Genomic DNA, 15,086 nt, shown 5'->3' with positions numbered 1-15,086 from the left:
TCCACCCAAGTGTGGGGATCCAGGTATGTTCATGATCCCATGTAAGATAGGAAATACTACAGTTAAGAAAGCAATGCTAGATTTGGGAGCATTTATAAATGTAATGCCTAAAATTATTTATGCTTCCTTGAATCTTGGGCCATTTAAAGAAACTAGCATCATAATTCAATTAGCGGACTGTACTTATGCTTATCCGGATGGGCTAGTTGAAGATGTCTTAGTGCAGGTAAATGAACTAGTGTTTCCAACTGATTTCTATGTCCTGGATATGGGAGATAAAAAGTCTGTGAATCCGTCACCTATCCTATTAGGTAGACTTGAGTACTGCTGGGACTAAAATTGATGCAAATAAAGGTACGTGGTCAATGGAGTTAGATGGAGAGATTGTGTATTTCAATATTTTTGATGTCATGAGATACCCTGAAAAATCTAACTCAGTTTTGGTTGGGAGTGTCATTGACCCACTTGTGCAGGAAGTTTTTGAGTTTGATGGTAAGAATGAACTAGAGATAGTTTTGACTAAACATCTTGAGTTAGGAGCACCTCCTGATGTAGAACTGAGTGATAAACTAAGACATATGGTTGAAACATTACGTTCACTTTCATCTATTTCTCTAAGGTATGAGTTTGCCTTATTTTTTACACCAGAAACTCATCAAAAGTTGTTGTCTTCTGTTGTACAGGCACCAGAGTTGGAGGTCAAACACCTCCCAAGCCACTTGAAGTATGTGTTCTTAGGGAACAAGGAGAAACTGCTAGTCATTATCTCTACACACTTGTCACCTTTCAGGAGGACAAACTGGTTCAACTTCTTTGAGATCATAAGGAGGCGATTGGATGGACCATTGCAGACATCAAAAGAATCAGCCCCTCCTTATGCACGCACAGGATTAGACTAGAAAAGGATGCAAAATCAGTGAGACAGACTCAGTGAAACCTATTAATGATGGAAGTGGTTAAAAAGGAGATTTTTAAACTCCTAGATGTAGGCATTATTTTTGCTATCTCAGATAGTCTTGGGTAAGTCCGTTCAGGTAGTTCCGAAAAAGGCAGGGGTGACAGTAGAGAAAAATCAAAAGGGCGAAATGGTCCCAATTAGGAAGCCTACGGGATGGCGCCAATGCATTGATTATCGAAAGTTGAATTCCGTAACGAAAAAAAACCAACTTTTCCCTTCCCTTTATTGACCAAATGATTGAAATGTTGGCTGATCGATTTTATTATTGTTTTTTAGATGGCTTTTCAGGATATTTTCAAATTGTTATAGCACTGGAGGACCAGAAAAAGATCACTTTCACCTGTCCATTTGATACTTATGCTTACCAAAGAATGCCTTTTGGGCTTTGTAATGCCCCAACAACCTTCCAAAGATATATTGTAACTATTTTCTCTGAATATGTAAAAAAGATTATTGACGTGTACATAGATGATTTTAGTGTCTACGGTGATAGTTTTGATGAATATCTTGATAGTTTAGGTTTGATTTTGAAAATGTGCATAGAAACTGACTTAGTGCTCAATTGAAAAAAGTGTCTCTACATGATAGAGCACGGTATAGTTCTAGGGCATGTGGTGTCTGCTAAGAGTATAGAGGTAGATAAAGCAAAGATAGATCTTATTTCTGCTTTACCTTATCCCGTGAGTGTACGGGAAGTACGTTCCTTTTTGGATCATGCAGGATTTTATCAGAGGTTCATCAAAGACTTTTCAAAAGTTGGAGTGCCATTGTTCAAGTTATTGCAGAAGCAAGTGACCTTTGACTTCAACGATGAGTGTAAAATGGTGTTTGACAAATTGAAGGAGCTCTTGACATCACCACCCGTTATTCAACCCCCAGATTGGAACCTCTCATTCGAGATAATGAGCGACGCAAGTAAGTATGCAGTGGGGCCTGTACTGGGGCAAAGGGTTGATAAGGCAGTACATGCGATCTACTATGCATCAAAAGCTTTAATTGGGGCTTAGCTTAATTACTCTACCACTGAAAAAGAATTATTGAATGTTGTTTTTGCCTTAGAAAAGTTTATGTCTTATTTATTGGGTGCGAAAGTAATAATTTTTTCTGATCATGCAGTATTGCAGTATTTGTTCACCAAGAAGGACGTAAAATCAAGGTTAATTAGATGGATTTTGCTCCTTCAAGAATTCGACTTGGAGATTCGAGATAAGAAGGGGGTGGAAAATCTAGTGCTGATCACTTGAGCTATTTGTGCTCGGCTAAGGAGGATCCTCGCCGAGGGAGATTTTTTTCGAAGAACAATTACTTTCTGTTAATTCTTCTATTTCTTGGTTTGCTGATATTGTGAATATTTTAGTGACCAATCAAGTACCTGCAGGTTGGCCAAAGGCTAAGAGAGAAAAATTGAAGAGTGATGCTAAGTATTCCATTTGGGATGATCCCTACCTTTGGAGGGAGTGCTCAGATCAAGTGTTAAGACGGTGTGTAAGTGCGCATGAATTTCATTCTATACTCACCTTTTGTCATTCTTTTGCATATGGAGGACACTTTGAACCTAAGAAAACAACTCGTAAAGTGTTAGAAAGTGGCTTCTACTAGCCTACCCTTTTTAAAGATGTATATTTACTTTGTAAGTCTTGTGATAAATACCAAAGGGCAGAGAATATTTTGCGTAGAGACCAAATGCCTCAAACTCCTCTGTTTTTTGTTAAAATTTTTGATGTTTAGGGTATAGATTTTATGAGTTCTTTTCCGTCATCCGATGGTTTCTTATATATCTTGTTTGCAGTTGACTATGTGCCCAAATGGGTGGAGGCGAAAGCCATCCGAACTAATGATTCTAAAGTGGTTACAGAGTTTATTAGGTCTAACATCTTTGTTCGCTTTGGAATGCCAAGAGCTATGGTGAGCTACAGGGGAACACACTTTTGCAACAAGACAATTGCTGGTTTATTCGGTAAATATGGTGTGCTCCACAAGGTATTCATGTCTTACCATTCGCAAACGAATGGTCAAGCTGAAGTGTCAAATAGAGAGATTAAGTCGATTTTGGAAAAGATGGTTCGTCCGGATAGGAAGGATTGGATTTCAAGACTGAAAAATGCACTATGGACGTATCGAACCGCATACAAGACGCCAATTGGGATATCACCCTATAGATTAGTATTTGAAAAGTCATGCCACCTCCCAATGAAATTTGAGCATAGGGTATTCTAGATGATTAAACACTGTAATATGGATCTCGAGGAAGCCGGAGTGCATAGGAAGCTTCAATTGCAGGAGTTGGAAGAATTGAGAAATGAAGCTTATGAGAATGCACTCATTTATAAGGAGAAAAACGAGTTTTTTCATGATCAATAAGTATCGAGAAAAATGCTTGTGATTGGGCAAAAAGTTCTTCTTTATCGTTCGAGACTTAAACTTTTTCCAGGTAAGTTGCGTTCTCCGTGGATTGGTCCATTTGTAGTCACTAATATTTTTTATTTTAGTGCAGTGGAGATCCAGAGTTTGAAGATAAAAAAAAGTTCGTGGTGAATGGCCATCGTCTCAAACCTTACTATGAAGGATTTTTTGTTGAGGAAGTCGAGTTCAAGCAACTCAAGGATCCAATTTATCCTACTTAAAGTTCTGATCAAGTCTAGTCAAAGACGTTAAAGAAAGCGTTGCTTGGGAGGTAACCCAAGGCCCTTTGTTTTAGTTTTCTTATGTTTCTGGAGTTTTTGTTAAGTGTTAGTTGCGTTCAGTGATTTGTTGCTTTTGTGACGAAATTTTTAATTGGAGAGACAGAAGACTACCCACTAGTTAGGCGTGCCCACGTCAAGTGGTCACGCTTAAGGAACTTAATTTTCGAAAATTAGTCAGAAAACTCTCTAATAGTTAGGCGTGCCCACGTAAGGAAGTCACGCGTAAGGAAGTTAATTTCGGAGGGTTGGTCAGAAGACTCAAAGGCAGTTAAGCGTGCCAACGCCTAAAACAGTGGTTCAACTAAAAAAAAATCACAGTTACCCTATTCTCTTTCTTTCTTCTCTTTTTCTCCCTTTCCCACTGCTGCTTTGCCCACCGTCCGCAACGCCGCCAACCGCTGCCGGATCGTTGCCCCGCCACCGTGGCACGTCTGGCATCGCATCACGTCGCATTTCGTCGACCGCCACTCACCACTCAATCGCAATTGCTAGTCATCGTGTCGCTCTCGAGCACCACAGTGTCGCTCTTACACACCGTCCTCACGCAGCCCTAGCGCGCCGCCTGTCCTTTCGTCGCCTACCCGTGCGCTGCAGCCACTTGCACTGCATTCAAGCCCCCTCATTCCTTTTTCCTTTAGTTGAGGACAGACGTTTAATTGGTAGCTGATGACAGATATTTGGGTGACATTTAGGGGTTTTGCTGTTTTTTTCTTTCTTTTTAATTGCTTGGATTCCCTGGTTGTTGGTTGCAATTTAGCACGTTTGTGCTTATACCCCGCAGATTTGACTGCCCTGAGCTCCACTCGGATAGTTGGAATTGTGATTGAGGACTCCCTATTTAATTGTCTTGCCAGTTGACTTATTTTTAGTGTTTGTGCCTTGTTCTCTCCCTGTTTTACTGGTGTCAATTGCTAAGACAAAGGATAAAAAGAAGAACCGACCATCCACTCCTACCCCGCAGCCCACTATCCCTTTAAGTGGACCTTCCCAAGCAACTATATCGAGTGGTCCCCGGTCCCACCTTGGGAGGAATAGGGAGGTTCACCTCTCTTCCCCGGCCCACTTTAGGGGATATTTGACCTTCACTAAGGCAGCTGATAAGGAACAATATGTCGCTGTTTGTACAAGAAAAAATTATTCCTTGTAAATTCATCCATGGTTCCATACTCGACATTGTGAACATTAGGGATGAGGTCACTAGGAGGATAGCTGCCATTGGTTGGACCAATTATGCTTCCATTGTTTTGTCTGCTTTTACTGATTTAACATGGAAATTTTATGCCACTTTCGAGTTCAATATACCTGATGAATTTTCTGTTACGACTCCTGATATAGTTCATTTTCGTTTGATGGGTAAGGAATTCAGGCAGTTCATTACTGAATTCAATTTGGCTTTTGATTTTATTGATATATCTTATTCTCAATCTTTTGAATATATGGAGTGTGGCGACCCCACTTCCCCCTAAGGCGAACCAAAGGGTTGGCGGGCCGTCTGCCCAACTCTCGCCAGGACTCACGCAAGCATTCTAACCCAAATCCTTTCGAATAAAAACCTAGTCTATTACAAAACAAATTTCCCCGAATAATATCATCACTAAAACCACATTAATTTCAGAGATAGCAGTGATATAAATAGTCAATCGAGGCTCTTAAACGTTCCATGCGCTACATACCAAGGTATAAAGTCGCACTCATCCGGATAGATAAATACATACATCCATAATACAAACTTACAAGCCAAGCAATCGAATTAGGGTTTACACATTTTTCAGTTTCAAGTGGCAATCCAAAAAAAATGAAAGTACATTATCCCAAATAACACATTACAGCCCACAGAATAAGTCATAGTATTCAAATACACTCCAAAAGAGAAAACATAAGTAAGCATCCAAGCTTTCAGTTTCCAGAACCTGCTAAGAAAAACAATAAACGTGGGGTGAACTAAAATTCAGTGGTGCCCCAAAACATGCAGTCACGTAAATCAAACAGCGAGTAATAACTGAACCAAATTGAACGAGTAATAACCATTCATCGTAGTTGACCCTCCGTCAACTCTCACTACTTATAGTCCATGTAGATCCACTCATTTTAATCCTAACCCGTCACCGTTCATACCCCTGTCCCGGTCCCGCTCGCCGACTAAGGACGTAGTTGACCCTCCGTCAACTCTCACTACTTATAGTCCATGTAGATCCACTCATTTTAATCCTAACCCGTCACCGTTCATACCCCTGTCCCGGGCCCGCTCGCCGACTAAGGACGCAGTATACTCGAGATATACCCGTAGATGATTGGTCGAGAGATTCACCCAACGACGCAACTACATTTAGAATCAAGGATTCAGGAGAAAAAAAAAGTTTTGCACAAGTCACCACTCGAACGGCTAGTGCGATAAAGTACACACAGCTCACTTCGATGGATCAAAAACCAGTTTTGCAACTTATCACATATCGAGTCAAGAAAGCACTTTAACCAGGTAAGCATAGAACAAGCAGGGACACTCACCAAGAGTGGAGTTCAGATATCAAGTTCGGAATCGAATTCCGCGTCCTCGCAATATCCTAAAAACCAAATTTTGAAACTATAAGTTTCTATTCAGTTTTTAAGCTTATACACATCGAGATATACCTAATATACTACTAGTTTACTTTCACTTAGAAAAATCAAGAATCTCCTTAAGTTGAAACTTGACAAAAGTATAAGAAATGTTTCTTATAGTTTTCCTTGAGATACTTTTCTTTATAAAAGGGTAACTAATATTATTTTCTTGAAATAAGTCGACAATCCTCTTAACGTCAAAGTTAGGAAGATACTTTGAACATTTCTTTAAAGCTATGGTTCTTGCAAAAATTATCACTAAAAACTATTTTATTTAAAATAAGGTTTCTTGTCGAGCAAGTTTCTATGCTTTTAACTAAAATTATTAAAACTCGTATTTTGAAACTTTTCCTATAGTTAACTAGCCAAGGACAATTTTTTTTAGAGAAAAGAAAAGGAGTAAAACAAGGCTAGAGTTTTAGAAACTAGGAAAATCATTTTCCAAAGGTAATAAGGCTAGTTTAATCTTAAAGGAAGAAATATCGAGTTGGCAAGGTTGAGAAAATCCCTACATGACGTTTCTAACGTTAACATACAGTGCTAGATTTTTATCGCACTCTACTAGAGTGAAGATATATGTAAATAGATTGTTTTAGAGCTTTTCTCAAGTTCACAGGACCAAAACGGATTTCCTACGATTCCGATTTGTAAACACGTAATAATTTAGATCCATCAATATAACAAACCAACATTTCCAATGAAAATCTCACTAGGGTTTCGTCAATCATTAGCCCTAGATTTCAATAGGTTCATATCAAATCAAGAATAAAATAAATGACCAAGGCTTCATCAATCATTAGCACTTGGCTCTTAGCAAGTTCATATCATATCTTGAATAACTCAACAATGAAGGTAAAGCCTCCAAGGAATTCCAGCAGTTAAATTTCATCACCCAGTAATACTTATAAAATCATTCAAATGGCCAAGGGTTTCATCAATCATTAGCCTTTGACAACATCAATCACTTCCAACCACAATTCAGTCAAGAATTTAAACCACAAGTAAGCTAAAAACTCAATCCAAATCCAAATTCAGTTTCACAAAGAAACAAGACATTCATACAAAATAGTCTACTTTGAGGATTCACAGACAGCAGTACACATGGAGGAAAAATACGAAATTTCTACAGGACAAAGGCCTATGATTCTAGTTTCAAATGCCACTGACGGCGCCTTAAACGGATTTTCCTACACCAAGATATAAACCTTTTATTGAGACTGGTCAGGGACATCCGAAAATCTGAAATTTCTTTTTCCACTTGTGAAAAACTCCTTTTTCCCTTTTAACACCAAAATGTTTTTTTTTTTTAATTCAACCATCCATCATGTTTCAAGGAAAAATTTAAAAATCAAGCTAAGATTCCATCTCAACCTTTGACTATCACATAAGAAATTCCAGCAACTAATATACTTTAGATCAAATTTTCCTTTGGTTTAAACATGGTGTTAGGTACTCAAATTCAGCATTTAACACTTAGCTAGCTAGTAAAAATTTCCACTTCAAAACCAGATTCATTCAGCAACTAAATCATCTAGAAAAATCCAGAAATTTGTCCATCAGCCACTGATGAACATGCATGAAGAGACGTTCTGTTTTCATTTTATTTTCTGGATTAAAACATGCTTTTAAACTCTCAACTCCCTCATGCAATTACTTAGCTAGAAAATAAACATTTCCAGTTCAGAAATCGAGTTCAAACAACAACCATTAACATCAAAATTTTCTAAAAATTTTCCTGCTTGGCTCGGATGAACATGCACGGGCAGATTTGCACTTTGATTTTATTTTTCTGGTTTAAACTAACTAATTAGCTGCATGCAGAGCCTAATTAACTTGTTATTAACTATCTAATTATGGTTATAAGCTCAAACTACAACATTAAACCAAATCAGGCTGCAAAAATCAAGCTAAGCTCTCGGCAGTTTCCATACTAGCACATAACAGAAATTCTTTTCTTAAAAATCTCATCCGTATGCCTAACCCCCACATTCAAGTTCTTAGATGACGTAACCTTATTGTTATTAGTTGGTTAAACACTTAATTGAGCTCAGATTATCGCAGGAAGTCAGAAATAAAACTACAATCCCAAGCCAGCTCCTCGGCAGAAATTTTTAACCACAACACAAATTTTTCTCTGCTTTAACCACCTCATCCGAATGCACAAATCAACATGCATGGTCTTAAACTTCAAGTTTTCACTCAGCTAATGACACTTAGGTGTTCAGATGGTCACGGAAAAAAAAATGGAGTTTCATTATCACTTCAGTTTCTCGGCAGCAACATTTTATCAAAACAGAAATTTTTCTAATGGTTTGATTTCATCATCCGACTGCACAATCCATACATGCAAGCCCTGATATAGCTTCCTCTACTAATAATCCACCTAATAAGTCCAGAAATTACCTTAGATACCAGCTAATCTCACACACGAAATTTCCAGAATTTTCTCTCCTTGCTCTCGGCTTCAAGTGCAGGTCGGTTGTCTTGGTTCCTGAGTTGCGGCTGAGAATTGGTTGCAGCTGGTGGATTTGAGTTCGGTTGGTTGGAGTTGGTGGAGATGGGGGCGCAGAATGGTGAAGTTTCACTGAAAATTTCTCCCTGGTTTTACTCCAGTTCACGGCAGAATCCAGAAAATTTTTGCAGCTCACGTTCCCTCCTCCCTTGCTCTCGGATGCAGCTCACCAGGTAACCCTCTCTCTCTCTCTCGTATACTCTCGGTCTAGGCAGAGGAAGAGGTGAGGGGTGGTTGTAGAGAGGAAGTGCAGTGGTTGCGGTGGAGTTGTGCAGAGGAGATGGAATTGGTGAAGAGGCGGTATCTGGTATTAAGAAGGAAGGAAATGGTTTGCGGTAAGTGATATGAGAAAGGATTGAGTGATATTAAGAGTATTGTGGTGCCGTGGTTTAAGATGTGAAATGGAGGTAATGGTATAAGGTGCCGCGGTTTTAGGAGCAGAGGTTTCGTGTATTAGAATCGATTTGCGTATAGAATTGGTGATAGTTGCGGTAATTGAACTTGCGGTCAGACGTCTTGTTTGGTTTGCATGGAAAGGTAAGGGTATTTTGGTCTTTTCACTTTGTTCCCTAACCTCAACTTAATTTCTCAATTCTAACTTACTTCTAAAAATTATCCCCAAGCGTAATTTAAACGCCTAATTATATCCTAATATACCTAAACCATTTTTATCGAATAATTATCAATTAAACTTGAATATTAAGGTTCCTAGTAATTCTTATATTATTTAGCGATTAAATTAGTTATTAGAATTTCCAATTATTATTTCTCAGGAATTAGAATTAGTCTAACTCTAAATTTATCGATTTAGTAATATAAAATCAAGTGAAATAATAATTTAATCCAAGGGTGCCAATTTGCATATAAAAATTATTTTTACGCACTTACTGTGAAAACAAAGGGAGATAAGGATATATTTATCGAAATTTTCACGCCTTAAGTATATTTAGTATATTAGTACTATATCTATCTATAATTCATTGGTTTTCATCTTAACGCGGAAATTCTTATTAACATTTAACATTAGCAACTAATTGGAATTAAACATAGGAATTTAAATAATTTATTTAGGAATAGTAGGTCTATCGACTCGAGTATCATTAATTTAGCATAAAGGAATTTAAGTATTCTAAGTTTTTTATGTTAAGGCAAAAATTAATCTAACCCTAAAGATATTAATTTAATCAAATAAAACCAAGAAATTTCATAACTTAGGAAAATTATATATTTTTTTTTTGTAAACCTATTATTACGTACTTAATTGCGAACAATTAAAAGTAATACTAAAAATTATCAAGGAATAAAAGAAATGCAAATGAAGTATGCACTAGTTTATATATCCATTTTCAGGGTTCTCACATGGAGAGTGCCTGTGAATACTCTGAACCTTTTTTCTCCCATAACACTGGCTACTGGAAGGATCTGTCACTTGACACCCAATTCTATGATCCCAACCAGTCTAAAACCTCTTATCTAAAGAATCTCGTTTCCGTTATCTGCACCGTTTCATGGCTTATAGCTTTTCGAGTAGGAAAGACTGTTCGGGTACGTTGACCAAACCCGAGTTCTTTTTTATTTGGTATATGGTTGTTGAGGTTAAAATTAACTTGGGGTGTTGGTTTCTTCTCACCTCCGAACTATTTTGAGGAAGAAAAATAAGCCATTAATTCTAGGTTCTTATATCATTTAATTGACCGTTAATCTTGGGGTTTTGGATTTGAATAATCATAATCTGTATTTGGTTTGTATTATGGAACCTCTTGATTTGGTTTGTTTGGAGAAAATGAGTTTAGTTCAACAGGTCCATGGTGTCTTCCAGTTCGCTCCTCCAGGGCCGATCCAGCTTCCACCAAAGTGCAAAGCTTCCAAAACTGCTGAGACTGGCAGTCCTTCTACTGATGCCCCAGGGTCTTTCTCTTCTGCACCACCACCGTCATCTTCTGAAGAGAGGCATTCAGCGGATCTCCATTTCCAATTACATCAAATGGATTCTCGATTGGAGCGGATCGAGCGCCAGGTGTCCTGCATGGCCCAGAACTTCGCTCACTATTTCCACCACATGGGTTTCCGTTCACCCTTTCCTCCCGAGCCTTAGTTCATTGGTACCCTCTTTCGTGTTCAGAGAAGTATCGTTGCCCTTTTATTTCATTTCCTTAATCTTTACTGCGTGCATTGGGGACAATGTAAGATTTAGGTGTGGAGAAGAGTTAGCTATGCTTTTAGGTGTTTGTTTTGCATTTTATTGTCCTTATTAGTTCTTTGTTTTAAACAATGATGAATGCAATTGAGATACAAGTATGAATCGTGAGTTCATGCCATGGGGTTTTCTACTTTTCTTGATGATGGAATTAATTAATGAATATGCTGGATTTGACATTAATTCCTGACCACTTGTAAGATTGTTGGACCTGATTGTGAGCATTATACTCTATATTTGCTCTATTTTTCGCTTTTCATTTGTCGAGTAGTAGTACACATGGTTTGGTCATTCTAGAATTTGGTTTGTTATGCATATCGAGATCACAATTTTGTTAAATTAGATGCATTAAAATGATGAGGGCACCTAGGATTGAGCTATTTTTTACTTGCTCAAAAACCTACCTTTATTTTATCTACCTTTAGTGAGCCAAGTTGAGCCTTTAACCCTTTTCTTTGTTTGATACCCCAATTTTTAGCCCGAGACCTCTTTTAGACTTTCTCTTTGTACCTTTATGCTAGAGAAACTCTCAAATTTCATTGCATAAAAATTTGGTGTAATATTTACAAGACAAAGAACGAGAAGAGCAAGTGTAGTAAGTTCATGTGTTTTCTGGGATGTTTGTGTCATAACAAAAAAGATAAAAAAGATAAAAAAAAGAGAGAAAAAAAGAGAAGACACAAAAGAAAAAGAGAGTGAAAAATGTGTTGCAACGTGCTCTCGTGCACACTGCTTGCAATGTGATTATGGGAAATACCGGCAATTGCTTTCATTTGTTTGGTTGATGGAAATGCAGCATGCCTTGGAAGTGCAAACCTACAAAGAAGTTGTGCATTGGACTTTTGGCATTTTCTTTGGCATATTTACATCTTGAACTATCCTTCTATCCTACCTTTACCTAAGCCCCATTACAACCGTGTGAAAATTCCTTTGATTTTTGTATTTGATTCATGGTTGAGTGGTGGAGATGTGACATATGAGTAAGGTTATGGTAATGTCATTCCATTTGTCGATTTGAGAGTATTCTTATATCTTATACACTTTGGAGTGAATGAGTGCATATTAAATGTAAGGAATGTCAGTTTGACATATTCTGAATTTGATGAAGTGCGGAATGTGGGATATCTTTATTGGTATGAACTGCTATGATTTGCTTGGTATCTTGATTACGCTTCTGAGTTGGATTATGCTTGAGAACAAGCATAGTTTAGGTGTGGGGGACATTGATAGGGTGCAATTAGTTGGTATCAGTGTTCATAATTTTCCTTTTATTTTTGCCAAATATCGTCTTATTTGATAGATTCTACTCATATTTGATATTTTGTACTTATTTCAGGAGTAGGAATGGAAATTGCTTAAATAAAGATTTTTTAGTGAAAAACATCTGATGGTTGCACGTGGGCATGCCTAAACTCACTGCTCAAAACTGGAAAGTCAGGATTGAAATTTGACAGTCTCCCAATCCGAGTCAACTTCTCAATTTGTTAGCTGTCAGGACTTTCCTTATTCCGTGGGTCATTCTCAAGAAAAAGGAAAGTTTGAGAAAATTGATTTGTAATAGGAATCTTTTTAGGAAGTTGATTGGTACGAGGAGGCCAATCCATTTAGAATTCAAAAAGAGGGGAAATTCGGCAGACATCAAATCATCATCTTTTTGCTAGATAGTAATTTTTATGTCAGTCACAATATTTGTTAGTCATGTTCACTTGGGAGCACTTTTCGCTCCATTTCTTATTTTTGTTTTGTTGCAGTGTAAACAAAGGGATGAGTATTGATGATTTCAAGTCCATTTATTGGATGGAGTATGCACATCGAATATGGGGAAGAACACTGGGTATCATGTTTGCTCTGTCATTCTCTTACTTTCTTCGCAAGGGTTATATTACTTTACAACTTGGACTTAGATTATCTGGGTTATTTTCTCTTGGTGCCGGGCATGGACTAATAGGTTGGTGGATGGTTAAAAGTGGTTCAAGAACTGGGTTTTCTACTTGCAATGATTAATATCTGACACGTTTTATTCAAAAAGGTCTAATTTCTTTTCCTTTATAGGACCCCGCATCGGAATATGCTGAACCAAGAGTCAGCCCTTTCCGCCTAGCGGCCCATCTTACTTCAGTATTTGTAATTTACAATGGGATCTTCGTGACTGCTCTTTCAGTTGTTATGCCTGAACCTCCTGCTGAGTCAGTAGCTTGGCTTAAGGGTGCTGCAAAAGTTAAGTGACTTGCCCTTCCTGTGAGCATTCTTGTCGGCATCACTGGTGTCTCAGGAGCATTTGTTGTAGGAAATGATGCTGTACTTACCTATTGCTTCTTTGCAACTTGACATGTTTGCCAATAATCAAAGGACAAGCTCTGTATTTTATGATATAGATACACACACACACACACACATTTTAACTTGTGGCTGCACCTAAAATCAATAGGGTCATGCCTTTAACACTTTCCCAAAGATGGGTGATACATGGGTTCCAGAAGATATTTTCAGTATGAAGCCTCTTCTGCGGAACTTCTTTGAGAATACATCAATTGCACAGGTAACCTCTCTTAGTTTCTATCAGACTTCACATTTACAGAAATATTATTGGATTCCAAATGAATTGGTGAACTTTATTTATTCTCATTAGGAAGTGTGCTATCTTTGTTTATTATCAATAGTTTCATTGTAGGAATCTACTTATGAAATGAAATGATGTGGACACTGACACAAGAAAAGGTTGGACATTTGATGTTACATTTATTTTCTTTTTCTTTTTCTTCTAGCAAAATTTAGCACAAGAGATGCTTCTCAGATAATGTTGACCTTCTCCTTTGGGATCATCAGGACAGAAATAGAAGTGTGAATCAAGTACTCAACCTGGTACGTTGACATTGATAATGATTGTAGATGGAAGATACAAAGTCAGATTTACTGTAGTCAAGATGCTATGAGAAAACTTTCAAGCAATGTACGTTTAATAATCTTGAAGTTTTATGGCTTGGCTGCATAAGTATTTACTTTGCGTGATATTTGACTCAATTCACTGTATGACAAACTAGGCTCTCTAATGCTTATGTTCTTGAAAGATGTAAAGTGACCAGATGCAAATATGAAATCTCATCTCTGTTAGAATCCATATTTTGTGCTGGTATGCAAAATTTTCTGATAACAAGACTCGATTTCTTTAACAGCTAGATCATCGTGTACTTGGCACTACGACTTTAGCAGCAATTGGTGGCTTATGGTTCTCAACTCAGAAACTGGACCTGCATCCTGCCATACGCTCCTTGATCGGAAGTATAGTAGGCGTGGCTGCTCTCCGGGTGTGTCCTACTAAGTTCTAGCAATTCTTGTTGGCGAGCTTTATCGCAATTGTCCGGCCAGTTCCTTGGCATGATTGCCTTTGTCAGACACGCATGAATGATTTTACATTTATCTGTTAAATAAATTTTGCTCTGTCGGCAGGTCACTTTGGGGGTATCAACTCTTCTGTCATAAGTACCTGTGTCACTTGGCACAGCTCATCAAGCTGGAGTTCTAACGCTTCTAAGTCTGATGCTTCTGCTCAATCACACCGTACGTCGGCCTTCGGTGTTACTTCTGAAGACTCTGCCGCCTGTTGTAAAAATAGTCACCTAGACGATCATCAGGATAATGTGTATTAGACGGCGGATTATTTTCCGCTTCCCATATTTAGATTACTTAAAAAGAAACTGCAAATGAGAGTTCTGAATGTAGCTGTTGTATGGAAGAAGATTTGGTGCAAAATGGTGTCTTTCTTGCATCTGCAATTTTTGTCATAAGTGGGAGTGCTCATTATTTTAGAACCATTGTGGTCCTTCATGCAATGTTTTTCATTCTTTTTTCCACTTAGGAGTATTCCAACCTTTCGATTTTGTTCCAAGGATACGCATCAAAGTAACACACAGTGATCAATCACGGGCAATGTTTTCAAACTCGGACCGGACCGGCCGGTTCAATCGCAAACTGGTCATGTGTCCGGTCCGGTTCATAGTCTTTGTTGACCTGGACCAAGAACTGGTCAAAATTGTAAAAACAATAAAACTCGTTAAAACCGGTTCAACCCGTGAACCGCGGTTCTCCAACTAAGATTGTGATGAGATTAGGAATTAGGACCAACGAGGATTGATCGTA

General features: G+C 38.0%; 1 pseudogene; it reads left to right on the top strand.

The window, feature by feature from the left end:
• Window positions 1-1,539: 1,539 nt before the first annotated feature.
• LOC113752158 lies at window positions 1,540-14,642 on the top strand (annotated as a pseudogene).
• Window positions 14,643-15,086: the final 444 nt, after the last annotated feature.

The sequence above is a fragment of the Coffea eugenioides genome, chromosome 11 (assembly GCF_003713205.1).
Source record: "Coffea eugenioides isolate CCC68of chromosome 11, Ceug_1.0, whole genome shotgun sequence".
In the NCBI taxonomy this organism is placed as follows: domain Eukaryota; kingdom Viridiplantae; phylum Streptophyta; class Magnoliopsida; order Gentianales; family Rubiaceae; genus Coffea; species Coffea eugenioides.
The sequence above is the reverse complement of the archived record's forward strand: the minus strand, read 5'-3'. Positions and strand labels throughout refer to the sequence as shown.